The sequence below is a fragment of the Aethalodelphis obliquidens genome, unplaced genomic scaffold, assembly GCF_003676395.1.
Source record: "Aethalodelphis obliquidens isolate GAN/ISIS:26980383/991018 unplaced genomic scaffold, ASM367639v1 scaffold28, whole genome shotgun sequence".
NCBI lineage: Eukaryota > Metazoa > Chordata > Mammalia > Artiodactyla > Delphinidae > Aethalodelphis > Aethalodelphis obliquidens.
In genome coordinates, this window is record NW_020837972.1 from 23,698,953 (window position 1) to 23,726,637 (window position 27,685).

General features: G+C 60.5%; 2 long non-coding RNA genes across 4 annotated transcripts; one reads left to right on the forward strand and one right to left on the reverse strand.

Annotated features, from left to right (window-relative positions):
- The first annotated feature begins 3,328 nt into the window (after positions 1 to 3,328).
- Positions 3,329 to 16,443, forward strand: LOC113630008 (uncharacterized). 3 transcript variants are annotated; one of them, XR_003436793.1, is made up of 4 exons: positions 3,329 to 5,988; positions 6,538 to 6,818; positions 8,239 to 10,783; positions 14,458 to 16,443. It is a non-coding gene; the product is annotated as an uncharacterized LOC113630008 (long non-coding RNA). The 3 variants fall into 3 exon arrangements; XR_003436792.1 differs by having other exon boundaries at positions 8,239 to 9,461; positions 9,857 to 16,443; XR_003436791.1 differs by having other exon boundaries at positions 8,239 to 16,443.
- A 5,378-nt stretch (positions 16,444 to 21,821) lies between these two features.
- Positions 21,822 to 27,267, reverse strand: LOC113630060 (uncharacterized). Its single transcript, XR_003436810.1, has 3 exons — positions 26,992 to 27,267; positions 23,713 to 23,792; positions 21,822 to 21,871 (listed from the first exon to the last, which is right to left on the reverse strand). It is a non-coding gene; the product is annotated as an uncharacterized LOC113630060 (long non-coding RNA).
- Positions 27,268 to 27,685: the final 418 nt, after the last annotated feature.

A 27,685-nucleotide genomic window follows, 5' to 3' on the forward strand; every position in this document is an offset into this window, starting at 1 on the left:
AGGGACACGCTGGGATGAGGTGGGGTGAGGGACACGCTGGGATGAGGGACACGCTGGGATGAGGGACGCGCTGGGGTGAGGGCTCAGGTGCAGCTTCGTTCAAGGGCGGCTCAGCTATTGTATCGAATGCCTTCCTTGTCACCTGCAGTTTGCGGGTCCCCGAGACCACCCTCGCCCTAGCCCCGCTTCTCTCCAGCAATCATGCATAATGTGCATTTGTTTACTTATTCTGTCCCCTGCACAGGGGCAGCCACTGAGGGTGGAGGCGTCCCTGGCTTACGCACTGCTGGGTCCTGAGTGCCTGGCGAGGACTCGGGGAAGGCGGGGTGGGATCGCCGAGTTCCCGGGGCTCAAGACCACCCCCGCTCCAGCCTGGTAGGGAGGACTCACCAGGGGTGACAGGCCCAGGCCACGGCCAGAGAAAAGGCCTGGAAGGTGCCCTCCATCACCGGGAACTCGCTGAAGGCCCTCCTGAGCGGCAGGTGTGGGGCAGGACTGGGTCTGCTTTGCCAACACATGGTCATCGGCAAATGCTCCCGCCCAGCATCCCCACGCCCGGGAGGAGGATGCCCCAGGTTCCCCCGTCGGCCGTGTTGTCTGAGTGGGGCACCTCGGGCACTAACCCAGGCCTAAGGTGTTGGCTCATGGCTCTCCTTGGCCGCGCGACCAGTTCTGGGATGGGCACTGTCGGAGCCAGTGTGCCGAGTGAACCACAGGACCTGGGAGGCTGCTGGGACGAGGGCTTCCTCTTTCAGGACCCTCCACGCTGGCAGGGCCAAGGCCCTCTGCCCCTCCCCCATGCAGCTGCCAGTCACCAGAGCACCTCTCCCTCCCCGCTGCTGCCCTTGGCCCTGCCAGCCCTCTGCTGGCTGCCCCCGCATCCCACTCCTCTGTTTGCACCCCGCAGAGGCTCCTGACTGACAGATTGCAGCCACAGCTCCCACGAGGGGTCCCGATGCCTGCCCTGAGTCCAAGGTCACAGCACCTCCCTCTCTGTGCTGTTGGCACCCTTCCACCCACCCCCAGGGCCACTCCCTCGGGTCCTGGGAACACAGCCCATAAGTGCTCTGCAGAGGATCACTCAGTCCTAAGCCCCCGGGAGAAGTGCTACCCCACCAGCTCTGCGAAGAGAATCCAGTGTTAACCCACTGGCCGCTGCTCAGAGCACCTGCCGGAAGCCGTGGCCCCCATCTGCCAGGCGAGCGTTCCAGCTGCATCCCGGCGCCCACTGCTCACGCCGTAGCCCCGGGGCCACGGGGGACTGAGAGGCCAGAGGAACCTCAGGCGGAGGCCACAGGTGCTGAGTGCGGCCGAGCTGGGCCAGGGGTCCTGTGCAGAGTCAACCTCCCAGTAAATTCTCCAAAGTTCAAGTGTAACATGCTTCCACTCAGCTTGGACTGGCGACCAGAGATCTCCAGGAGGTGACAAGTGACTCCCTCTGAGCTCACCACCCAGGAACTGGATCTCCCAGCAGGGCCCTTGAACGGGAGGCTTGTCCCGGGGACCCCTGGGCTGACATAAGGGGTGTAGATATCTGGATCTTGGGGGTCAGACTCCCCCCGCCCTGCCTCTCCTGTCGGGGAGGGCGCTCAAGGCAGGCACTGCAAGTACAATCACAGACACCCGAGCGGCCCCCATGGGAGGGCCCCCAGGAGCCCCCAGGAGCCAAGGGCCAGGCCTGATTGCCCCTGGGAGACGCCCCCGGCCTGTGAGAAGAAGCCACGCAGAACCCAGCAGAGAGGAGGCCAGGCCTGCTGGGCAGTCCTCGCCCAATGGAATAAAGGGTCCCCAGGAGGCCAGGCAGGGCTGAGCAGTCCCCGCTCAAGAGGCCAAAGGGAGGAGGGTGAGCCCAACCAGCTCGGGAAGGCAGCAGGCAGTGAGGGCCACCCGGCACCGCCCAGGAGTCTCCAGGGCCCGCCTGCACCGCCCCCATGCCAGGATCACATCCTCTCTGGTGCCTCCTGCCACGGGTCAGAAGTGTCTGAATAAGGAGTTCCCAGGGCTCACTCTCTGGGGCATTCGCTGAGGATTTCACTGGTTTTCCTTCTGCAGCGTCAGGACGAGCTGAACGCTCTCTTAAACAGGAGAGACTGGGCAGGGGAGGCGGGGAGGGGCGCTTGGGGGGCACACCCATCCCTCCTTCCACCGGATGTGCAGCGGCCCAGCGGACAGCCAGGCGGGCTCGTGTCGCGGCTCTGAGGACGCAGGCCCCCCAAGGGCAGGCTCAGAGGCCAGGCCAGGGTCCCCACAGGCTGAAGTGCACGGAGGCCGGATGGATGACGGCCCCAGAGGTCAGGCCCACGAGTCACAGGGCAGGACGTCCACCGCTGGCGAGGGGCGGCCAGGCCTGGAAGAGGGGATTGCAGCACCCACAGAGGGGCTGTGCTCTCCTGCCGGCCCCTCCTTGCAGCCCTCAGGTCCCTGGGAAAGACATCCAGGGCTGCAGGGCCGTCAGGGGCAGGTGTGGAGGGGGGTGGGGGGCAGGGCCAGGCCCAGCCTCACCCCAAGCAGCTCCCACCACGGGGGGCACATGCAGGTGTATGAGGGGTTGTGTGAGGGTGTGACGGGCCCCATCCCCGGCCGCCTTCCCCCAGGCTGACCCCAGAGCCCCGGTCAGGTTGCTGTCAGGGCAGCTTAGCTCCTACGCCCTCTCTGTCAGGGCTGCCGGCTCCCCCTTCTCAGCCCAGAGCCCATGCAGGTTCTCCCTTTTCCAGAAAGTTCTAGAATATGGACACATATACCCACAAGGAAGTAGTTATGGCTATTTCATGAAGATAATTTCTGAAAGTGAAACCACTAGGTCAGAAGGGTCTGAACCACTATGAAATTGCTCTCAAGAAGGGCCGGGTCCATGTAATTTGCCTGCTGACCTCCATACTGAGCCCCTGTACTAAGAGACAGAAACCCAAAGTGACCGCCCGTCAGAGTACCCATATCTCTCCCAATCAGGGAGCCCTATTGTCCCTCCACGGCCGCACCCGGTACTTGCTTGTGTATTTTTTTTTAATAACTTTACTTATTTATTAACTTATTTTTGGCTGCGTTGGGTCTTCGTTGCTGCGTGTGGGCTTTCTCTAGTTGCCGCGAGCGGGGGCTTCTCTTTGTTGCGGAGCGTGGGCTCTAGGATGAGTGGGCTTCAGTAATTATGGCACACGGGCTCAGTAGTTGTGGCACGTGGGCTCAGTAGTTGTGGCTCATGGGCTCTAGAGCACAGGCTCAGCAGTTGTGGTGCACGGGCTTAGCTGCTCCGCAGCCTGTGGGATCTTCCCGGACCAGGGCTCGAACCCGTGTCCCCCGCATTGGCAGGCGGATTCTTAACTACTGCGCCACCAGGGAAGCCCTATTCGTATGTCTATATGCATGTTTATTCACACTTCTGCCTCTTCCAGCGTCCCGCGGCTCCTGCAATCTCTGCTCCATCTTCAGGGGTCCTTCTCCTCTCTGTGTCTCCGTCTCTGTCTCTCCTCTTATAAAGACCCAGTCTTTGGATTCAGGGCCCACCCTAATCCCATATAACCTCACCTTAACTTAGTTGCATCTGCAAAGACCCCATTTCCAAATAAGGCCACATTCTGAGGCCCTGGTGGACATGAATTTGGGGGACACTCTCCCACGCAGCACACTATGAAACCACAGTCCATATAAACGGCTTTGGAGGCATGCTCCCTCAGCCACCGGCTCCCCACGCTGTGCTCCGGCCACGCGTCCCCGCAGGGTGTGGCCAGCATTCCGGCTTCGTGTCCGAGGGCCTTTGCATGGGCCGCTCCCTCTGCCCCCACGTTCCCGGGGCTCGTTCCTCACTGAATTCTAATATCACCTTCCTGGTCATCCAAAGCAAACCAGCCGTCCTGGGCATCCTGAGCCCCACTGTGAGGCACTGGCCTCCGTGCAGCACACAATGTGGCTGCGTGAGGCCACATGTGCCTCTAGCCGGATGGCGCCCCCAGGGCAGGGCTCTGTCTCTGCTCACAGCGGCACCCCACCGCCTGAGCAGCGCCGGGCGCGTGGCCTGTGTGGAGGGGCTGAGGGTCCCAGGCAGAGCCGGCAGCTGGCAGGGCCCCAGAGCAGGCGTCTCAGCACGCCCAGCAGCAGGAGGATGGCTGATTTAATTGAAGCCCAGAGTCCCTGCAATAAGCTAGGAAATGTATACCTGCAATTTGTGGGCCGAGCTGAGCAGGCAGACGCCTCAGGCCTCGTTACGCCTCCCACGGGAGGATTTACTGGGGCCAAAGGCGCTGCAGTCTGGATTGGCTCCAGCCCGCCAGCTCGCTCTGGGTGGCTGGGCGGCAGGTTTAGGGGCGCCCGCCCAGCCCTGCCCAGCAGGCCTTGGGGGTCAGGACGAGCTCCCAGCCAGTCTGGGCGTTCTCTCCGGTCTGCTCCCCGGCCTGCGTGAGAAGGGGTTAAGGGAACATCTGTCCAGCTACTCGGTTGTGCCAGTGTCATCCAAGGGATCAAGCAGGGGACACACCTGCAGCTGGCAGGGCAGGGCCGGACAAGGGCTCAGTCCACAGAGTAACCGGCGTCCCCAGATGGACACGTCGGAGCCCCATGTGAGGCCACAAGGCAGCTGCGAGGCCAGCGCCCAGCGTTCGGAAGGCTCTGTCCCCGTTCCTAGGCCCCGGGGGGACCAGATACTCAGCCTTCTGCCACCCAGGGAAGAGTGCCAGCAGAGAGAGCTGTCAGCACAGAAGCCTGAGGAGGCCACCTGGCCAGGGCACAGGAAGGTGGGGGGCAAGGAGGCCGAGAGAGAGCAGGGTCCCCCAGGCCATTTATAAAGACTGGCTTTTATTCAAGTGGGGGGACTGCTCAGAGAAGAGGGAGGGCGCTGAGCAGGGCAGGGTCTCGCCGGCCCAGGGCAGAGGGCAGGGATGTGCCTGGGGGTCAGCCAGGGGGCGCCAGGAGGAACCTGAAGGGCTTGCTGCCCCCGGCCCTGCACCGGCGCTCCGACAGGTGACGCGGGGGAGGGGAGCCATTAATTTGGAATAAATAGGAGTGTGTGTGGTTTTACGGGTTACGGCTTGATAAATAAGACTCTGGGTCTGTATGTGAGCATGTGCGAACATGTGTGCATATGTGCGGGAGTGTGTGGGCATGTGTGTGAATGAGTGTGTGAGCGTTGAATGGTCGGTGTAGTGTGTGAATGTGCTGCCTGACTGGGGTGGCCTAAGGTGACGTGTGTGACACACCCTTCCTGAAGTTCAGAACAAGAACAATCGAACGCCCCACCGGGCTGTGGGGCGAGGCCGCCTGTGTGCCGGCAGCCGGTGGCGAAGACGGCCAGGGCGCCGCGGACCCCTGCACCCACGCCCCGTGACTTGTGACAGCCTTCCCATCGAGGTGGTGGGGGGAGGTATACTTCCCCTCCCCCGGAAACAGGGCTGGCCTGTGTCCCACCCAGATGGTCAGACCAGGGAGTGTCATCGCTCGAGCCCCGGACCCAGGCCTCAGGAGGCCCCCGCTTCCGGAGAGCCCCAGGGGAGGCTTCCGGGGAAGACAGAAGACCCGGGCCAGCCAGCCGAGGCGAGAGGCCACCACTCCACACCCCGCACGCCCCAGCAGAGCCCCGACAGACCTGGAGCAGCACGTGGAAAGGGCTTCCTTCCCAGCACAGCCGAGCAGCTGAGGCCGGGCCCTCTGGAGGCCAAGGGGGTGTGTGGGAAGCCCCGTGAGGATAAGAAGGCCGACCACAAGCCTCCCGCTGCACGACCTTGCGGCCAGCGTAGCACAGCACTGGCGGGCGTCAGCACTCATCTAAGGCCTTGTTACGGGTCGAGAGTTTGAATGGCCTTCCAAGAGTGTGTGCCCAGCACCTGTGAGTGCGACCTCATTTGGAAAAAATCTTTCCAATGTGATCAAGTTAAAATGAGGTCTTACTGCTGCACTGAATCCCTGGAAGCAGACACGGCAGGGGATGAAGGTTGCTAATCTGCTGGCCTCAGAATAAGATGATACTGGTGATCAGGCAGGCCCAGCGCCACCACCGCGCCCGTAAGTGGGAAGGGAGGAAGGGAGGGGCTGTACGTAGAGCGGGTGTCACTCCTGCCTCCGTGCGTAAGTCGGAAATGTCTCTAGACATGCCCCGGGGGCAACGTCACCCCAGTGAGATCCCTGCCCCGCCTGACGTGCCGGCTGGGGTCCCCACGACCCACACACCCTGAGCCACGTGGGGCTCAGCTGCGGGAGGTGAGGGCCAGGCGCCCTGCGCCCACGCCTGCGCCCCATGCACTTACTGAGCACCTTCCCACCGAGCCCAGTACTTCACACGGGCCCTCAGTTCTCTGTCGCCACCTGACGAGTCGCCCAGACTCCGTGGCTCAACCCAACTGCACTCAGTTCTTTTGCTCATGCACCTGCCAGGTGGGCAGGGCTCAGTGACCATACTTGCCTCTGCTCCACACCTGGGCAGCTCAGCTGGGTGGGAGGACCCACTAGGCTGGGGGCCAAGGGCCTTGGTTCCTCCCCACGTGGCCCCCTCCCCACGTGGCCCCCTCCCCACGTGGCCCCTCCCCACGTGAGCTGCTGGGGCTTTCCCCACAGCATGGCGGCTGGTTCCAAGTGCAAACATCAGTGTCACACAGCCCAGCACGTGGCCCGACGTTCACTGTGCTGTGTCAGCTAAGGCAGTCACGATGGCCAGCCCGGTTCCAGGGCAGGGAGCAGCCCCACCAGGACCAGCGGAGGGCACACAAGTGGGAGATGCTATGCCGGCATCTTTAGAGACTCGCCTGCTACACGTGAATCAAATCACTGTAATCCTCACACCCCCATCTGAGGCAGACGTGTGTTCCTGGTGAGCAACCGGGGGAGCAGCGCAGTCAGTAAGTTGCCCAAGGCCACGCGCAAGGACAGCGGAGCTGGGACTGACACCCAGACCTCCGTCCCCAGGGGGTGGGCATTCCCTTGTCGCAGCTGAGTGGAATCTTTTGGACAATCCGTGGATTCCAGCCACGAGGTTGAGGAGTGTCCCCTAAGGGTCCTCACCCACCTCCAGGACCGGCGAAGGGGTGGCCCGGCCGGCACAGCCCGTCCGTCAGCAGGCGGCGGCCCGCGGCCCAGCGGTCACTGTCTCCTGTTCGCCACAGAACAGGTTGGAAGTCTGGCCAAATGCTAAGATTCACACACGTTTCCCCAGCCGCCTTATTCCTTGCTGGTCTAGTACAGGGGTGGGGGGAAGAGTCCCAGCCCCCAGAGACGCCAGGTCTCAATCCGTGGGACCCGTGAATAGTTACCTTATGAGGCCAAAGGGCCTTGGTCCTCAAATGGGGAGATTGTCCTGGGTGATGGGGTGGGCCCAGTGTCGTCACAAGGGTCCTTATAAGGGGAGGTGGGGGGTCAGTCAGAGAAGGGGACGTGACGGCAGAAGGAGAGGTTGGAAGGATTGGCTCTGAAGTTGCAGAGGGGTGGGAGGCAAGGATGAGGACAGCTTCTAGAAACTGGAAAAGCAAGGAAAGGACTCTCGCCGGAACCTCCGAAAGGAACCACCTGCCCAGACCTGACCCCCCAGACGGGGATTCGTGGGGAGAAGAGGGCCGGGTGGCTTTGAGCCATGAGCTCCTGTGATTGTCAGGCAGCAGGGGAGCCTGCCACCCGGTGACTGTTCCCTCTCCCAGGGCCTCCAGTGTCCTCTCGAGGTCTGCCCCGGAATTGTGCCCAAGGCCACATCCATCTCAGAGGTCCGAGGGCTTGGCCCCCATCCTCTCCACCCTTTTGGAAACTGAAATCTCACTTTGTTTGGTCCCCAGCCTCCTCTCCTGGCTGCGAGGTCTCTCCCTGAGCTGCTGACTGGGGCGCAGTCAACACCGCCAGCCCAGAGGTGCCCCCGGGGAGGGCTTCGTGGAGGGGTCGGGTGTCTCTGGCCATCAAACCGCGTCAGTCCGATGTTTGCTGAGAGGGCTGGAGGGCCGGGCTTGCATCCCATGGTCTGATGGTCACAGGAATCAGGAGGCAGAGGCAGGGAGGCAGCCCTCCTCGGGGCCCCAATGCGGCAAGCCTGGGACCCCCATAAAAAGGACTTCCTCTCCCGTGCCGCCAGCTCTCCCAGGCCAGCAGCCTCCGGCACCTGCAGCCAGGCCACCTGGCGGCACCCACCCGCCAGTCCCCAGCCCAGGACTGGCTTTGGGGGACATCGAGGTGCTGGTGTTTGCATCGAGGCGCTGGTGTTTGCATCTGTCTCTCCTATTTGTACGTCACACTTCGAAGTTAAATTTTAATCTGCATTTAATTGCCGTCATTGTCTAGGTATTATATGCTCAGAAATGAAGTCTAAGATGGAGCAAGATGAAAGTCGGGGTCACCCTCCGCCACCCCCGTCTCTCGTCCCGTCCCCGAGAGGCCCTAACAGAGCTGGCTCTAGACTTACAGTTAAGGCAGCCTCCGCCTGGCGCCGCCCGTGTCACGCCTGCATCTACGAATTCGTTTATTCCTGGGCTCCTGTTCTCCTGAGTTCCAGCTCTCTCACTTACCATTCGGTGGCCCCCAGAGACCATCAGATGAGAAAGGGAGGGCACACAGAGAGGTGGAGGTGACGTGATGACGCAGGCAGAGACGGGGCAACGCAGCCACCAGCCCAGGACAAGGATGCTGGCAACTCCAGGAGCCGGAGGAGGCCCGGCCAGATTCGCCTTGGAACCCGCAGGAGGGAGGGCCCAGCCCTGCAACCCCTGATCCCAGAGCTCTGGCCTCCCGGCTGTGACAGGATAAAGTCTGTTGGATGCGGCCCCCAGTTTGTGGTTACTTGTTGCAGCTGCCCAAGGCGACCAGCCAGCTGGATGGCGGGTGAGAGCTGGTGGAGAGCAGGCACAGTAAATGGTGCAGCCGCGTCTGGACGATGGGCTGTGGGTCTGCACTGGAACGTTCTTTCGGCTTCCCCGTGTGTTTGAAAATTTTTCATGACAAGTGTTGGAGAAGAAATGAAATGTTAGCAAAATAGAAACCTGTCTCTCCCCACCACCGCTTAACAAAATCTGAACAGATGTTTAAAGACCAGCAGTGTGAAGGGCAGCTGAACTCTGGCCAGCGGGTCCAGGCCACCCGGATGTCCCCGTGCTACCTGCACAGAGGCCTTCCCCTCCCCGCTCCACCTCAGCCTGGCCTCCCACTCCTGCACCCCAGCCTGCCTGACCTCCATCGGGTCACCCGTCCCGGTGAGGCCTTAGCAGGAGGACCCTATTTCTCGCCAACGTGTGAGGCTAGACATTCTAGGGACGGAGGGCAGGGCCACGTCCTGCTCTGCCCATGGCGGCCACCCCGAGAGCCCTGGAGCAGGACAACCCCTTGGGAGCAGGGCCCCTCTGTGCCTGGCTCTGCCTGCCGCCAGTGCCCAGAACAGGGCCCGACCCACAGGCCACAGTCAGCACTCGCCCATTCAAGTGACGAGTGAACGAGAGCATTAGCCAGCACCCCGCAGTTGCCTCTGTCCTGGGGACGCCGTGGTGGACACGAGGGCGCTCACAGCCGTTTAGGTGAGTCCCTGTCTCGGGCAGAGGAAATAGCTCTTAGCTCTTTTCATGTCATAGCTGTTGTTATTCAAGCAGAATAAATATGACCAGCCACCAGGGGGAGGCTGGCCTCCTGCCTGCCGCCCCAAGGAGCCGGTGGGCCTCCCCCAAGAGCGGCTCTGGTCCTGTCCCCTCCCCTTTGTGATCCGGCCTGGAAGCAGGACACAAGCCTCTGTTTGGACCTCAGCACCACAACCTCTTGCTGAGAATCTCAGGCAAGTCGCTTTGCCTCTCCGGCCCCCATGTTCGTCGTGAAATGGGTACAGCGCCAGCAGCCTCGGAGGCGGCCTGAGAGCCAGGGCCGTAGTGCAGGTAAAGTACCGTAGACAGCCTGCAGCTGAGCAGCGTTGCTGTTGCAGGTGCTTGGATGGCCACCTGGCGTTAGACGTTTTCTCCTGGAACAAAGTCCATGTTGGGGTGAAGGAGGGGAAATCCCTGTCGAGAGACAGGCCACGCCCACACAGACAGATCCAGGTCCTATTCCCGGGCCCTGGGTAAGTAAGCAAGATGCCTGGGAGGGGCCTGCACCCCGGAGAGGAAAAGGGCGGGAGGAAGGTTGGGCAGAGGAAGTCCAGCTGGGTGCAGGTCAGAGACGGGAGTGATGGGGCCACAAGCCCAGGGACACCTGGGGCCCCCAGAAGCTGGAAGAGGCAGGAAGACCCTCCCCTGAGCCTCTGGAAGGAGCGTGGCCCTGCACACACCTTGACTTCAGGCTTCGGGCTTCCAGAACGGTAAGAGAACGCATTCCTGTTGTTTCTGGCTTGTGGTGCTTCGTTGCAGCAGCCCCAGGAAGCAAGCACGACACCCCAAGCCTGCCCCTCACACAGCGTCCCCCCGTTGAGAGACGACTGCTCCTTCCTGGTTTCCTAGGTCGATAGGAGGACCTTGGCGCCTTCCCAATTCCTGTCCTCCCGGCCACGTCCAGCGCGTTGGCGCGTGCTGGCGCGTCACCGGCAGCTGGGTGCCGGCGCGCACAGTGGGCCAGGGACATGGGCTCGGAGCAAGGGCATCCGACCAGGACGAGAAGGACTCGTATCCAGACGCACGTCCCCAGCCCCGCCTCTGCTGCCTAGGTTTGCAGTGGCTTTAGCCGGCCTCCTGCTTGTATCCATTCATTCATTCATTCTAGGAATGGGCTCACGTGATTATGGAGGCTAGGGAGTCCCACAACCTGCCGCCTGCAAGCCGGCGGCTCAGGACAGCCGGTGGGGTAGATCGGCCCGCGTTCTAAGGCCTGAGAACCAGAGGAGCCGACGGGGTGAAGCCCGGTCCGAGGGCAGGAGGAGGTGAGACGAGGTGTCCCTGATCGCCAGGGAGGCGGGAAGAAGGGGGGCGTCCTCCTGCCTGCACCTTGGGCGCTACTCAGGCCCTTCTGGACTGGAGAGGCCCGACGCCGGCGAGGCCTCTGCGGCAGGGGCCCGCGGCCAGGCGAGCTGACACACGAGGCGCTGTCTCCGCCTCTCCTACCTCCCGGGTCTCACGCCCTCCCCGGTGCCCGTTTGGCTCAGAGGCCGCGTCACAGCAGCGATAGGTGACGGGCCTGCGCACACGCCCCACTGCTCCCCGCCGGGCAGCCTGCTCGCCCCCGCTGACCTTCCCCGGGCATCACGTGGCTCGCTCCCTCACCTCCTCCAGATAAGGCACCTGCTCAGCCGGCCCTGCTCTGCCCTTTGAGTACCCTCGTTCCCTACCGTCTTCCTAATGTATTTTTCCGTGTGACACTGGACAGGACACACAGCAGCCCGGCTGCGTCCCAAGCCCGGAACACCAGCACACAGTGGGCACCCAAGCCGTGCCACCCGAGGGAGTGGCAGCTGGAGCCCAAGGCACAGCGCTGGGGCAGCGTGGAAGCCCCACACCGTGTGGCCACTTAGTGTGCCCCCTGCCCCCGCCCTGGCCCAGGGCACAGTGACGGGACCCAGATGGCACTGTTGGCAGTTGTAGCCGTGAGGCTCTGCCTCATGGAAGGACCTTGTGTGGCAGGTAGCACGTTCTGACCCTGCCTCGGGGATTCTCAGTCTGCTGCAGCCAGAGACACTTTGCAGCGGGTGTAGAGCTAACCCGCCCCCCCCAAGTTGAGGGCTGGCCTTTGTCCAGCTCCAGGAGGGACCCGAGGCCCCGGGCGTCCTGATGGGAGCGCCGTCTGCGGGGCCGCGGCCCGTCAGAGTCCCCGATGGGGGTCACGGCGGGGCTTTGGGCTGAGTGGCATCCGCTCCCCCTCCGGAGGGGCTGGACACTGGGGGCAGCCACGTGGGTCCCACAGCCCCGGTAAAAACGGGACGCCGAGGCGGGGAGCCCCCGGCTGGCAGCACCCCGTGCGTGTGCTGTCGCACGTCAGGGCCCACGGGGAAGACACCGGACGCTCGTGGTCGGGGATCTCCGGGGTCTGTCCTGCGCCCTTCCCTTGGCCGGGGTACTTCACGCCCCCTCCCTGCAGTGAACCAGGACCGTGAGCACAGAGCCCTGAGGGGGCTCGGGTAGTCCTCCCAGGGGGTTGTCCAACCCGAGGGGATCTCAGGGGCCTTGGACTCGTAGTCGGTGTCAGAAGCAGGGCTCTTGTGTGCACTAGGCTCCTCCTAACTTTGAGGGTGGCTAACGCTCACACGATGGCCAGCAGAACTGCTTCCAAAACTCACACGGGGCACCTTCTGTGCTCTGTCTCGCTGCGTCCCAGTAACGAGAAGAGAGCCTGACACAGAGCGGGGGCTTAATCAATACCGGCTGGAATCAGTCAATTGCCCGGTTTGATGTGAGGGTCGGGGAGAAGCAGGGGTGCCTTCCAGATTCCAGGAGCGCTGTCTGGGCCTGAGGACCCAGGCACTGGGTCACCGTGACAGAGAGAAAGGCCAGGGGGCGGGTTGACCCCTCTGCTAGCACCTGACCCCTTGCTGCTTCCCAGGGAAAGCGTTGGCCCCGTGAGACTCGGAGATGACCTTCCGTCGCATCTATGTGGGCAGCGGGTCCTCCCAGGCTGCAGGGGCTTCCTGCTCCGAGGGCTCCGTCCCGGCCCTGGGAGCGCCAGGTGGCCTCTGGTGAGCCGAGGGTCCCTCAGTGCACGGTCTCACCTTGACCCCGGCCGCAGTTCACTCCCAGGTCACATAGGCTGAGCTCACTGGGAGCTGCGCCGTCGTCCACTCGTACTCACAGCCTCTGCCCCTCACCCAGTGGTGGCCGCGCGTTCACGCGCTCTCCCCACTGCCACAGCAGGGTCCGCTCTCAGGCCTTCACCCAGGCCTCTATTTGACGCCCCCCCCCCCAGCCCCTGGCCTCCTTTTTAACTGTGACCTAAGCCCCCTGGGCCCTGTCTTTGCCAGCCCTCACCACCGACTGTCACCCATCTGACTCACTTATTGTGTCTCACTGGGGTGAGGATTGGGGCCTGACTGCAAGCAGCGCTCAAGAGCAGGGCCAGCCGGCTGCCTGGGGCGCCTGCCGACTCCTCGACCCCTTGGCCCCCATGAGACCCGCATCGGGCTCCTGGCCTCCAGACCGAGGGAGTGCCTCTGGCGTGGCCCTCCCTCCGGCAGCCGGGAAACCGCACGCCCGGTGACAGTTGTGAGAGCACATTCATCCCACGGGCTTTGCCAAAATCAATCTGTTTGAACAACCCTCTGACAGAGCCCTGGGGTGGGGGGACAGACGGAAGCAGCTGTCACCAACAGCTGGTGGGTGCCAGGAGCCTCCCGCAGGGCCTCCCTGCAGGCCCAGAATGGCCCTGGGCTGTCCCCACCCTCTGGCTACATCCCTGCTTCTACTCGCTGCTTGTGGTCGCCTGGAGGCTGTGGGGTGGAGAAGGATTGCATGTGTTAGATGAGTAACGCGGCTGATTAAATTTGCTGGGCAGGCTCATGGCACACCACGCCGTCTCTCCCTGGGGGGCAGAGCATCTGTTTGAGGTCGTTGAAAAGACGGTGATTGAGACATCCTGAGGACTAGATCCTGCCATGAGCGCACAGCCCCCAAGGACAAAATCCTGGCCCCATCACTCAGGCTCCAGACCCCCCGAGGGGGGCGGGGAAATAAAGCCCAGGAACACAAACAGGCGTCTAGCAGCTCCCGGGTACTGAGAATGGGGGCAGGTCACCATCTGTGCCTTTCCTGGAATTTCCCTGCCCCACACTTCCCCATCCTGCTGTGGACCCGGACAGGGCAAGTCAGGGGCTCCCTGCCCTCCGGCCACCACTGAGTCCAGCCCAGGGAGCGTCCACAGGAAAGCAGGGTCAGGGGCAAGAGAGGGAGGCCCCCTGGATGCCGCCCTTGACCTATCTGGACCACAGCCCCTGCGGGCACCCTGCCCACGTAGGGTCCCCTCCTCTCTCCCTCCCCGTGTGTCTGTCTCACTCCCTCGGTTCCCATGTCCCCTCCCCTCCGCCCTTCAGCCCCAGGTGGGACAGCTCCTCCTGTGCCAGCCCCACCTGTGGATGCCCACGCCCCAAACACACCTGTGTCCCTTTGCAACACGGCAACTGTACTTCCTGTGAAAAAAAAAAAATGTTTGGTAGTTGCCCTAGAGTCTGCGATGTACATTCACAACCAATCCAAGTCCACTTCCAATAACACTGCCGGGCTCCACAGGCATGTCCACACCTTCCTGGAACACTGCTCTGTTCACATCCCCATAAGCTATAACCCCCCGATACATTGTGCTGGGATCATTCTGAAGAAACTGTTACGTGTTAGGACAACTAGAATAAGAAAAAGAGAAGATTTTATTGTGCCTTCATTTATTCCTTCTCCAGCTCTCTTCTCTTCTGCAGACCTGAGCTCTGGCCTAAATCATTCTCCGTCTGCCTGAAGGCCGTCGTCCACCATTTCTTTCGAGGCAGGTTCCTGGCGCCTGTTTCTTTTCTATACCTTCCTCAGAGGGCCCAGGTGGAGGGTGCCTGACTCATTCCATTTCATTTAAACCTACGATTTTCAACAACCCTACGACATGGGCATGATTTTGCGTGTCCTACAGGTGAGGAAACTGAGGCCCAGATTGCTGTGTGCACAGCGTTGGAGGTCATTCACCCACGCAATGACTTCAGAGCCAGGCTCCGAACCACTGCACCTGCACCCAGGAGACTCTGCGGGATGGGTGAGAGATGAGCTTCAGTTGGCCCAGCCCTGCCTGGCCCTCCTGGGAGCCCCCGGCCTCCTTCCACCTCCTGCCAGCCGTGTCGCTAACGCCGCTGTGGGCCACACCCTCAAGCCTGGCTTCTTCCCTCATCAGGACGCAGGACGCGGCCTCACGTCCTCTGAGAGGCTCGTGAAGCGCCTGCCCAGCTGCCAGCTGGCCCAGTTGTTGCCATGGAAAAGCCCAGAGCGTGTGGGCCGCCTGGCAGCCCGACACCCGCTCCCCTGGGACCCCCCGGCCAGGCTGCTGGCCCAGTGCCCAGAGCACACATGTGGCTGGGGACCTGCTCCCAGCGGGCCTCACTGAGGACAGCCAGAGGCCTTCCCTGGGAGGGACAGGCGATGCTGGGCCCCTCTGCATCCGTCAGGGCCAGGGGGGCCCCACTGCGGGCGACAGGGCTCTCTCTGCCTGCCCACCTCCCTCCCCCTTTTTGCTAATGGCACGCCAGCCTGCTTTGAGGAGCAGCCTCCTCCTGTGAGTACAGACTCAGGGGCCCCACCCTCACCTTGGTCAAACCCAGGTCTGGCCAGTCAGCAGGTGTCACTCCCCTACCTCTGTCTGTGTCACACAGGTTGGTCCAGGTCTGGGCAGGTAACCTTAGTCAAACCAGTGATACTCCTGGATACGTGCAAACGCCTAGCAAAGGCAAATGGCTGAGCACAGAGCCAGGGAGACTCAGATGTGTCGGCCTGGGTTGACCTCTGGTTCAAGCCATACCTGAAACCAGTATCCCTGGCATCTCCCATTGCCTGAGGTAGCACAGCTCCATTTTTATTCATGCCTGACTGGGTTGGGTTTTTGTCACTTTGGGGAGAGCCCTCACTAACACTCTTTGGGTCCTAAGAAGATCCCTCCAGGTAGGCTGTGTCCTGTGTGCCTTTACACAAACCACCCCCCGGGAGCTTTGGTCTCTGTGTCGTGGGGACTGGGTGCTACAATGGCTCTCACTGTGAGAGCATCCTCCACTCTGTGTCATCAGGAGGACGTCAAAAGAATCTCCTTGTGACGTCAGCCTTTCCCATCTTCAGAAAAATGTCAGGGCGCCCAGGGAAGCAAGAAGGGCCGAGCGTTGTCTCTTTAACAGAGGTTTGAGCTGCCTGCCTCACCGCAGCAAGAAGAGACTTGTCTGTGCACAGCCAGCCAGGAGGTTCTTTCTTGTTTCCACCCTTGTGTTCCAACTTGTGCCCAGCTCTTTGCCCTGGGACTCATTCCTTGCCCATTCCTGACCCGGCAGGTGGAGCCTCCCAGGCTGGCTTCTGCCTGGGCTCAGCCAGAAGGAGCCTTCGGTGGGAGACTGTGTGTCCATCACCCTGGATAGGAGCCCGTGGCCCTCAGTACTTCCTGCAAGACCTGGTGTGGGTGTTCCAAGTGGGGCTTGAGAGACTGGGAAGGAGTCACTCCACATCCAACTCTGCCTTCTTGGAGGAAAATTCCACAACTTACCCCAACTGTGAGCAAGTCCCCATGTCTCCCCAGCACATCACATCTATGAGTAGTGACACTGCAAAGAGTGAGACTGAAGCCAATATATTGGTCCTTCAGCAAAGCCGTGATATTTCCAACGTGCCCCCCTGACTCTCCCCATGCAGGCAAAGCACTGTTGCCTGACATCTGGGCTGGAGACCCCAGTGCCAGAGAAGTCTTCCCTGCGTCCCTCACCACTATCACCACCTCCGCCTCCACTTTCACTCTCAGGATGTTGATGATGGGGGTGGAGACAATGAGGAGGAGGAAGATGGTGAAACAGTTGATGAAGAAAGCGATGGTCGTAATGATGGAGGTGAGGGTGGTGATGATGGAGGTGAGGGTAGTGATGAAGAAGGTGATGGTGGTGATAATGGAGGTGATGGTGGTGATGATGGAGGTGATGGTGGTGATGATGGAGGTGATGGTGGTGATGATGGAGGTGAGGGTGGTGATGATGGAGGTGAGGGTGGTGATGATGAAGGTGAGGGTGGTGATGATGGAGGTGATGGTGGTGAAGATGGAGGTGAGGGTGGTAATTTGGGACCCATCACCCCCGGATCATGACTAAAAGCTATGTGACTTCTAGGTCAAGTTGTTCAACCTCTGTGTGCTTCAGTGTCCTCAGTGATAAGATGAGGATAACAAGGAATTGATCTCATTGGGTTGCTATGACAATTAAACGTCTAGGTAACTAGATGGCACTCTGGTCATTGATGACACTCAATAACTGCTAACTATTAGTGTCACTGTCATCATCCCCCTAGTCACAGTGTTTGATCAAGGATCCCCACGAGAGTCCAATCAGAGTGAACCCCGGGATTTCACTAGGACCATCTCACTGGGGTCACTGCCCTGGCAGAGTGCGATCGGGCAGCTGCAGTTCCGGGCCATTTTGCCCCAACCTGCACCCAGGGTGTGAGCCTGGCCAAGAACAGGGCCGACACAGGGGACACCGGAGCTGGTGGAGGGAGGCAGGGTCTCGGCAGGTTATCTGAAACCCTAGGTCAAGCTGGGTCTGCCCTTTTCAGCAACATGAATAAAGTCCTTTCATTCTACGTCCGCCAGTTGTGTTGGGTTTAGGTTCTTCACGATGGAAGGGGCCCCAGTGGGTCCATGTGAGGCTCTGCTGAGCCCTGAGGGCAGGTGATAAGTGGAGGATGAGCCATGCAGGGTCTGAAGGGTGAGGGAAGGAGGGAGAAGAGGCTGTGGCCATGGGCAGCAGCTTGAGCTTCCTCACACCATGGTGGCCAGGTTCCAGAACTGGCCCGTCTCTCATTCCCTTCCAGTCAAGGGTCGCCGTGTACACCCACACGGGTTGTGCACTGCACAACTCCAGGAGATGCCAACCTTCAGCACTTAGGCTTTCCAGTCTGTATCTGGAGTGACAATTTTCAGCCCAAATCTCTAAAGGTCAGCTCAGGTCAGGTTAATCAATTCTCTGGAACCACCTGAAACAAGGCTTAAAGAGTAACCTGGACAAGCAGATAAGGAAATCCAGGGGCAACAGATATCTGTGGAGACAGGCAGGAACCAGATGAGCAAAGCACATGGTGGAAGGGAATAGGGAGTGGTGAGGATAGTGGCAGGGGAGCACGGGCTCTGCCTAAAGGTGTTCAAATGCCTTGACCTTCTACCTGCCAAAAAAGTGAGCCCACAGCAGAATTCAGGTCAAGTTCAGAATCTTTGAAATAGAGACACTGTGCCTTAAGCAAAGATGGAGTCTTATGTGTCCCACAGAGAGCCCAGCAGAGCAGGTGCTCGGCAATAACGCTGACCTGGGTTAACCTGAGACCCGAGACCTCGTGTGATCTCTGAAGGACCAGAAAATAGGGCTTCTGCGTACGAGTCCAGATAGTATAAGAGCAACGGCTGGTGTGTATCGAGTCCTGTCCACACTCCAGGACGCGTAAGCGCTGTTGGAGAGACACCTACTGCTTACAAATACCTGCGAGCTCCTCTCACTTCCCAGCCCTCTCATGTTTTGGGGACCCATGTGGCTGCTCTGCCCTGTGTCACTTCAGGGCCACCGCAGGACGGGTTGGGGCCTTCCCTCCCAGCTCCCTCTTACACAGCTCGGGCAACTGATACCGTTCCAGACAGTAGACCCTCCACCGGCCTGGGTTCCTGAATGACCACGTGGACAGGAATGGAATGAGCCTGTGAGAAGCGCTGCGCTTCCAGCTCCACTCGCACCGTGAGCTAGCCTGTCGTGGCTAAGGCCTGGGTGCTCACACACGGTTCAAGGCAGTGGAGAGGGAAACAGCTCCGAGAGCAGCCGCCGCCCCTCGGAGCCCGCGTGGACGTGCACCTGAACCCCATTCCGGTGGCTCCTGAGCGCCCCCACCCCGCCCTCCAGGGCTCATTTGCTCAACCTCCCTCCCGTGCGCTCGATAGGCTCCTCTGGCCCGAGTCAGCGGAACCTGAACTTGGGTGTCTGCCGTTTGCAAGAACAGCCAAAGAAAACCTGACAGATCCAACGTTGTCCTGCTCTCCTCTGGGTTCTCCATAACCGAAGGGAAGTTCCGGGGTTCCAAGGAGCTCAGGAAGTGTTTGCTGGATAAACAAAGAAACCAAGCGTGGCACGGGTGCCTGAGAGCTGCCGGGGCCGGACGCCTCAGGGGCCACTCCCTGCCTGAGGAGGTGGTGGGTGGCATCAGCCCTGACTGAGGGGCAGCCAGGACCCTGGGAGGGAGTATCAGGCTTCAAGGCACAGGGAACCAGAGAACCCGGGCCCCATCCCCTTTGCTGTGGCTTTCGTGGGCTTTTGACAGGTAACGGGGTCGTTTCAGATGCACTCTTTCAGTAAGATGTGCTTGTGGCGGAAGACTCAAACTGGATTAAGCAAAAAGGGAATATATTGAATCACGTGTATGTGAAGTCCATGCATAGAACTGGCTTCAGGTACAGCTGGATCCGAAGTTAAAAATGTCGTTAGATCTCAGTCCCCTCAGTCTCCTTGCTCAGTCGTCTTCCATGTGGGATCCAGTCTCTGGCAGGCACTCCCCTTGTGATGGCAAGACCCCAACTGACACCTGCCTGCCCCCAAGACCTGAGAAAAGAGGGAACCTCCCTTCCATGGTCACCACCAAGGCCCTGGGTCATGTGCCCACCCCTGGACCAATCACTGCGCACATAAACGGGATGTTGCAACTGGCATGGCTTGAGTGACACACTCACACCTGGAGCCAGAGATGAAGTTAACACCTCTTTAACTTCATGGACTGAGTACAGGAGAGGAGGGATTCCCCAGAGGAAAATCAGGATGCCAGCAGCAAAGACGTGCTGCACGATGGACGATGGACGATGGACGATGCCCGCTGTCCACCAAATAGCCGTCCATGCCCCCCTTCCTGGCTCACAGAGCCCCATTTTGTTCCTTCAGAGGCAGAAACCCCAGGACCACAGGAAAGTCTGGCCCCCAACCCCAGCCTTATGACAAATCATATTTGGTGGAAGACAGTCATTAGTAAACCCACCCCCCCTTTGCCAGTTTTTCACTTTGCCAGCTTCCTTTACAGCAATTAATGGCCATGAGACACACTATTCTGGTGATGGGAACTCCTGGGATTTGGCATCACTGTTGCTTTCCTCTCCTCATGGGGTGCTGGAGTGAGGCCACGATGGCTGGAACTGCAGCAACCATGTCGTATCAATAAAACATCGAGTAAGATAAATAAAAGCCAATGCTGTAAGTAACGTTCTATTTCTTGATTGTTACATGGGTAACACGGAACACGTAACATTTTATGAGAATGCGTTGAGCCTTGCACTTTTCTAGCTGGAGACAATTAAGAATTGCAACTGGGCTTCCCTGGTGGCACAGTGGTTGGGAGTCCACCTGCCGATGCAGGGGACGCGGGTTCGTGCCCCGGTCCGGGAAGATCCCACATGCCGCGGAGCGGCTGGGCCCGTGAGCCATGGCTGCTGAGCCTGCGCGTCCGGAGCCTGTGCTCCGCAACGGGAGAGGCCACACCAGTGAGAGGCCCGCGTACCGCAAAACAAAACAAAACAAAACAAACAAAAAAAAGGACGGTAACCTGTAATAAGAACACCTACAAAGAGTCTTGTGTTAGCTCAACTAAGAGATTAAATGAGTTAATGCAGGAAGAGGATTTGGAACCACATCTGACAGATAAACTCTCAAAAAGCAATGGCTGTTAGTGCCCTTGTCACCATCACCACTGCTGCACCACCACACGGTGCCCCCTCCGTGGCGAGCTTCTCCCGGCCCTACCTTTCTCTCCAGGTACCGTCCCACACCATGTTCCCCTTCACTGTCACACTCATTGAAAGAGGTGCCTGTGCTTCCTAACGTCACACCCACAGCCAACCAGCCGTGGCAGAACCTGGTAACTTCGAGTGTAATGACTTGCTAACTACCCACCTCCAGTACTGACTGCAGGCCCCCGAGGGCCAAGTCTGTGCCCCTCGAGGTCACCACTGCCTCTGCTGCACACACAGATGTCCTGAAAGTCACTGCAGAACCAACAGCTGGTTCCCACAGGCTGGCAGAGCAGAAACGTTTCAGTCCCTGACCGCTGGGCTCATCACAGTCCATGCCTGAGGCACCCAGCTGTAGCTGAGGAGCTCTGTGAGGTCTTCTCTGAGCCTGGCTGCACGTCCCCTCTACCCTCCTCATCCCCATCTGCATCAGTCAGCTAGTCCACAACATGCTGAGTAACAAACAGCCCCAAGATCCCAGCTTCTTTGGACAATAAGTGTTTATGGTTCACGTGTTTGGACATTGGCTGGACTGCTCATTTCAGCTGGACTCACTCTAGGATGGGCGTGCCCAGCACTGTAGCCAGGGCACTCAGTCCTCGGTGTGTCTCACCCTCCCTATCCTCCTGGGTCCAGTGGGCTAGCCTGGGCACGGCCTTCTCACGGCCCTGGCAGAGGCATGAGAGAGCAAGTGGAAACACACAGGGTCTCCTGAGTCTAGGCTCAGAATGGGCACATGGCCACTTCCACCCCTTCCATGGACCAAGGCGAGGTTGTAGGGGCCTCTAGGAGGGGGTGCTGGTAGGGGAAGCAACGCACCCCCCTCAGGGTAGCAGCCTGTAGTCATTTCTTGTGGCCACAAAATGGGCAGCTTAAAGCAACAGAAACTCACTCTCTCCGAGTTCTGGGGGCCAGAGGTCTTAGATCAAGGTGCCAGCAGGCCTGTGCTCCCTCTGAAGGCTCTGAAAAGACTGCCTCTTTACTGCTGACCTGAACTTAGCAGGATGAGACTGCTGCAACCCTCACCTCCCAGGTGAAGCCAGTCTGAGTCCAGCCCGACCTGAGGCCCAGGTGCACATCTGAAGCTCCACAGCAGAGGAAGCCAGGCTGGGTTTGGGTTTCTGTCCACTTCAAGTGGAAAAGCCCCAGGGGTCCCTGCGGCCCTGTCCTCCCTCCCACAGGCTGCCACCCCCAACCTGCTGTGCATACCGCTCAGGGCCATGTTGGGGACACAGGGACAGTGCAGACAGGATCTCCCTGCCTTGCAAACACCCCTTTCTTTCTTTTTTTATAAATTTATTTATTTATTTATTTTTAGCTGTGTTGGGTCTTCGTTGCTGCATGCGGGCTTTCTCTAGCTGTGGCAAGCAGGGGCTACTCTTCGTTGCAGTGTGTGTGCTTCTCATTGCAGTAGCTTGTCTTGTTGTGGAGCAGGGGCTCTAGGCGCGTGGGCTCAGTAGTTGTGGCTCGCGGGCTCCAGAGTGCAGGCTCAGTAGCTGTGGCGCACGGGCTTAGTTGCTCTGCAGCATGTGGGATCTTCCCGGATCAGGGCTTGAACCTGTGTCCCCTGCATTGGCGGGCGGATTCTTAACCACTGCGCCACCAGGGAAGTCCCCAAACACCCCTTTCTTGCATGAGCCTTCCACTCCTCCAAGGCTGGACCTGCTGGAAGACACCCTCCAAGGAGAATCAGGAAGCCGGGACTCCTGGGGCGCCCCAGACAAAGGATACTCAGGGCCCCCAGTGTGTGCGGCACGGAGTCAGGCCCACAGCTGCTCTTCTGGAGCTGACGCACTCACGAAGGAGAGGGTACCAAGATGGCAGGAGGGAGCCTGTGCCTGGAGAGGCCTTGGGCCCAGGGAGGTGCACTGCCTGTGGGACTGGGCCCCAAAGCCTGGCCTTCTGCGATGGGCGGATAGGGGTGGCGGGACAGCGCTACGGGGTGTTGCCTGTGTGTCTCTAGCATGGCCAGGAGGCCGGGCAGCAGCTGTTAAGATAGAGCCTGGACAAACCCACGCTCCAGAGGGACCTCTCACAGCCGTCCCGGCGAGCCAAGCCCTTCCTCGGGGCTCCAGGAGGGGCAGGAGATGGAGGAAGCCCCCGGGGCTGCAGCCCAGAGCTGCCTGAGCCTCTCGGGGACGGGGGCTGGTGGGTCCTGACCCCGTGGGTGACGCTGGCAAGCCGGGCGCCTTGCAGGGCCCCCGGAGGTGAACTGACGGCTCTCGCTCTCACTTCCGCCTGCCAGAGCGCACGGACTTCTCACGTGGGCATCCCTGACCGGCCACTCGGCGAGGGGAATTCTGAGAAATGTTCCCACTCAGCTGGGTGAACCCAGCACGAAGCGCCCAACTGCACTTCGGGGAGGAGTGACATCTGAGCTAGGGCTGATGAAGAGGGAGGTTGTGGACAGGGTGGGGCAGTAGGGGGTCAGGACAGCTGGGCAGCCCCCGAGCAGCAGTGGCTCAGAGCCCAAGCACAGAGCAGGTCCTGAGCAGCAGGAATGAGTTGGGGGGGCACACTTGGGATGAGCACACCCAAATTCCAATCCCCTGGATACCCTGCTCAAAACAGATTCTAGGGAATCCCCTGGCGGTCCAGTGGTTAGGACTCTGCGCTTCCACTGCAAGGGGCGCAGGTTCCATCGCTGGTGGGGTAACTAGGATCCCACAAGCCTTGCAGCGTGGCCAAAAAAAAGGACAGAGTCTAATTTCAGTCAGAGGCCATTGGATTGGCGTAGCCTGGGCCCCTGTTGTGACAAATGGGAATATGGTCCCCAAATCTCTACTTCCTTCCTGTAGCAGGGACACACACACACACACACTCACACACACACACACACACACACACACACACACACACACACACACACACGAGAATACAGCACCACCCTCCCCTCCCCACACTGGAGCGGTGGCCTCAACTTCCTGCCGCATGGGTGGCAGTCTTGGCTGAAAGACTTGCTTTGGACAGGACGTGAGCAGACATGATGAGGCTTAAACATAGACTTTCAAAGTGCCTGTGCAGTGTGGCTTGGCCCCATGAGTTTTGCAAAGAAAATGCCTCAGGTAGCTCACGTCTTGCAGCCTGGGTCCCAGAGAGAGACCCTTGAAACAGACCTGAACTTGACCCACAGTCTGAAGCTGAGCCCCTCCAGGAACCTGCAGCCCCACCGGCAAGAAAGAAAGAGTTATGTTCCAAGTCGCAGAGATTCCAGGGGCTGTTTGTCACACAGCATTAATATGGCAGGAACTAGGACACCTGCCCATTCCTGGGCCAGGAGAGGGGGGAGCGTGCAGTGGGCTGTCCACCCCTCCCAGACTGCACCCATGGAAGGAGGCTATGGAGGCACGCTTGCCAGAAGGAGGTGGGATGGATACTGGGAAGGTGGAAACCAACATCATCTCTCACCGTGCTGGAGCAAACAGCTGTTCACAGACGGGGCAGCAGGGGCTGGCCTGTTAGCAGGAACTCATTTTCTGGCTGTCACCCTACAAGCGAAAAGTATGTTTGAACCCCAAAGGAGCAGCTGACTCTGATGATTTATAGGGCCTGAAGCGGCCCTGTGAGGGCAAACTGAATTCTGAATACAATTCCACACCAATTACCTCTGCTCAGAGCCTGACAGAACAGCAGTGACTCTAAGACAAACCCAAACAGCGGAGACTGATGGGGCTGACAGGCCACCTGGAAGCAAATAACTTTCAGCGGTGCCTCTCAGAGCTCTGCTGGGGAGGGCGCTCTGCTGTGTGTGGTGACCGGGCGAGGGCCTGGCTCTGGGGATGGGCCCAGGGGAAGGCTGGGCTTCTGGCCTCACGGCAATGGGCTAGCAGGCTGGGGGTGGGATGGGGGGCTTCTCTCTGGCAGCGTCCTGCCCTTGGGGAGGGTCCCCTTTCCCCTGTTGGACTGGGAGGGATGAGTCCTCAGGGATGGGATGAGGCAGGAGAGACCTGGCCTGGCTGCGGACCAGAAAGCTGAGCCCCAGGGGTGTGGAGGGAGCTTGTGGGAAGGCAGAGAAGAGGGAGGAAATCGAGGTCATCAAGAGCCAGGTCCCGAGGGGCGCATCTCTCGGGGGAGGCGGAGCAAGAGGCGAAGAAGCCCTTTCTCATGTGAACAAGAGGGGCGCACAGCCTGTGGTCCCCAGACCCGCAGCCCCGCTTGTCGGAAGGCAAATCTCCAGAAGCAGCTGAGTCTCTGGTTCGGTAACAAGCCTCCTGCCTGTGTCACTCCAGGCGGAGTTCAGACCACCCGCCACAGGGAGCGTCGCCATCACGCCCCACCCAGGGTTTACGGAAGGGACAGCTGATGCAGAGAAGTGAGACCATCTGCCCACAGTCCGATGACAGAAGCTGAGGCTGGAGCCCAGGTCCTAGATCTGCCCTGCCCAGCAGAGTAGCCGCCAGCCGCAAGGGGCTGTTTCATTTCAGATTAAAGTTAATAAATAAAATGTACAGTTCAGTTCTTCAGCTGCCTGAGCCACATCTCAAGGGCTCAAGAGCCTTGTATGGCTGGCGGCTACTGAACTGGACAGCATAGATCTAGAAAGTTCCCATCACTAGCATGGTGTAGAAGCTATCCCTTAGCCACTGTTGGTGTCCGCACTCCAAAGCCACCCCCCCATGTCTCTCCAGCAAGAAGAGAGCAAATGTGGGTGCAAGCAAACAGGTCAAAACGAGAGACACAGGGGCCCTGCCACCCCTTACACCAGCAGGGAGCGGAGGCGTCAGGCGCTCAGCTCTGCGGGGCTCCTGCAAACCCTGCGGAGCAGGTTCAGAGCCCTGGGAAGGGTACCCAGTCATTCTGTCACGATGTGCATAGCTGGGGGGAAAATGAGCACAAGGCAGGCAAGTAGGCTTCGGCCTCAGATCGCCCCACCCTGCCCCTCTCCAGAGGGGAGGTTCCCTGGGCCCAGAATCCTGAGGAGATGGCGGCAGCTGGTCCCTAAGGCGCTGGCCAGCCACCTGGAAATGAATCGAGGGAGGGAAACACCTGGGGGGGAGGGGGTGCTCCCCAGGAGAGCTAAGAAACTCAGAGAGGAGTTCCCACAGGGCATCTACAGAGACCCCATCCTTCACCCTGAACGCACATCCAAGCGTCTTCAAGAACAGATGAGCAGACACAGTCATTTCTACACTTGAAAATTTCAACACTAGAAGCTGGACCTTCCCAAGCATTGCTCTAGGAGGGTGGGGAAGGGGTGACAAGGAAGGACCCATAGGAAGCCCCTACAGTCCCCAAGGTCAGTTCAGCAGCCCAGGCTGCCCAGGCTGCAGGTCTCTGAGGCCTCCGGAGCAGGTATGGGGCCTGGAGACCCCTCTGGGGATGGGCAGGCAGGCCCAAGGGCCTAGATCCAAATGAAACCCGAAAGATTTCCCCTGGGACCACCCCCCAACACAGATTTTCTGGCCTTCTGTCCTCAGAGGGGAATTAGGGGAGGACGAATGCAGAGAAAGTTTGCTGCGTTCCTAACAAGGCTCTGAAAAATCAAAAGGGATATGCTGCTGGGGGAAGTCAGAGTTATAACAAAATCTGGAATGGGAAGAGGGGGAGGAGGACCCTGCCCCCACCCCAGAGAGGCTAGGAGAGGCTGGGGGGAGGGCCCGGAGCAGAGGGAGCCTGGCAGGATGGGCCTGGGAGGACTGGAGGTTGGTCTGGAGGTCTGAGCTCCCCACCACCCCTGTATCCAGAAGTTTGCAGAGCAGCCTTCCCAGCCGCCCCCAGGGACAACCCTGCCAACAGCCTGTGACAACCCAGACCACACAGCTCCCTGCCCTGCGCACGCTGGGGCCCTGAGCTGGCTGCTGGCTGGCCCCCTCTCATCTGGTGGGTCTCAGCTCGAACTGCCACTCCTCAGAGACCTTCCGGGACCACCCCATGCGCACTTCCTGTGACACTTCCCGTGACACTTCCCTGTCAGTTTTCTTCAAGTTGCCCTTCCATATTATGTTATTTGGCTGCGTTCATGCTCTCTCACTTCTAAAAGGGCCATCTGTCTCATCGACTACTGCATCACAAACAGCGCTGGGATGGAGGGCATTTGGTAAATGTGTGCTAAATGAATTGATGACCTTAAGATTTGAGGAAGACAGCGGGCCCCTCCCGACCTGCAGTCGGTCCTCACCAGTCTCCATGCGTGAAAGAGGAAGGTCCTCCTAGACCTAGCTTTCAACTCTCAGGCTGCCCTTTCTCATCCGTTCCTGCCCTGGTGCAGCCCTGGATGGGGAGCAGCCCCTGCACCCCAAATTGCTGTCTCTGTGCCAACCAGGCACGCCCGGGGCCTCCCACCCAGAGGGGTGAGGTGGGGAACTTGACCCAGGAGAAGGGAGAGGGGCTGCACTTCGTGTAGAACTCCCCCTTCCCAGACTAGAACCCAGAGGTTGGGGTGCCTGGGCAGGGGCCGGTGGAGAGCACGGGGAAGCCGTGGAGGGGCAAGACCAGCCTGCAGGAAGCTCCCGGGGGAACAGGGGCAGGAGACACGTGAAGAAGTCCTGGACTGGGGCGCAGGGTAGTGAGGGGCCGAGAAACTGTCACCCGACTTTCACACGCCCCCACTCGGGGCGGAGGTGGTCTGTGCCCCTCCACAAGCAGAGTAAGACCCTTACCCTCCCCTGTATCAGGAGTGGCGGCGAGGACGCCCCACCCTCGGCCCTCGCATCAGGGCTGGGACGAGGACGCCTCATCCATGCTCACCCTGCGGGGGCGGGGGCGGAAGGGGGTGACGGTGAGCGTGGAGAGGCCCCCACTTTTCTGCTCATGCGCTCCCATTTAAAGATTCTTCGGAACGAGGCTGCGCCTGGGGAGGCGCAAAGACGCCCCCCCCACCCCGCAACTGAAACAGCGGGCAGCGATCCAACTCCCCACACCTCTCACTTTCAGGGACGCCTGCCCAGGTGCGAGCGGAGGGGCGGGAAGCGGGTCGGCCTCCCAGCTGCCTTCCCCGAGGGGCGGGATGACGGCGGGGCGGAGCGCGGCTCGGGCGGGGCGGGGCCGGAGGCGGGGCGGTGGGGCAAGGCCGAGGGGCAGAACGCGGCCTGGGCGGGGCCAGGAGGGGCGGGGCCAGGACGGGGCCAGGGCGGGGCGGGGCTCGTGTCGGCCCTGCTGAAGCGCCCACTTCCTCTGGCGCCGGCTGCCTGGCGGAAGTACGTCAGTTGTTATCCGCTCGGGGCGCCGCTGCCACCGCCGCCTCACGAGCCCAGGCGCCTCAGCCCCGGTCCGCGCCCCGCCCGCCCACCGGGCCTCCGCCCAGCCTTCGCCCGCCGCCAGCCGCCCGCCGCCAGTCGCGCATGGGGCGTGCCCCCGGGTCCGCGGCCGACGGCCGCTGAGCGCCGGCCGCCCCGCCGATGCGCGCGGCCTCCCGCGCCGAGGCGCCCAGGCCGCGCCGGGC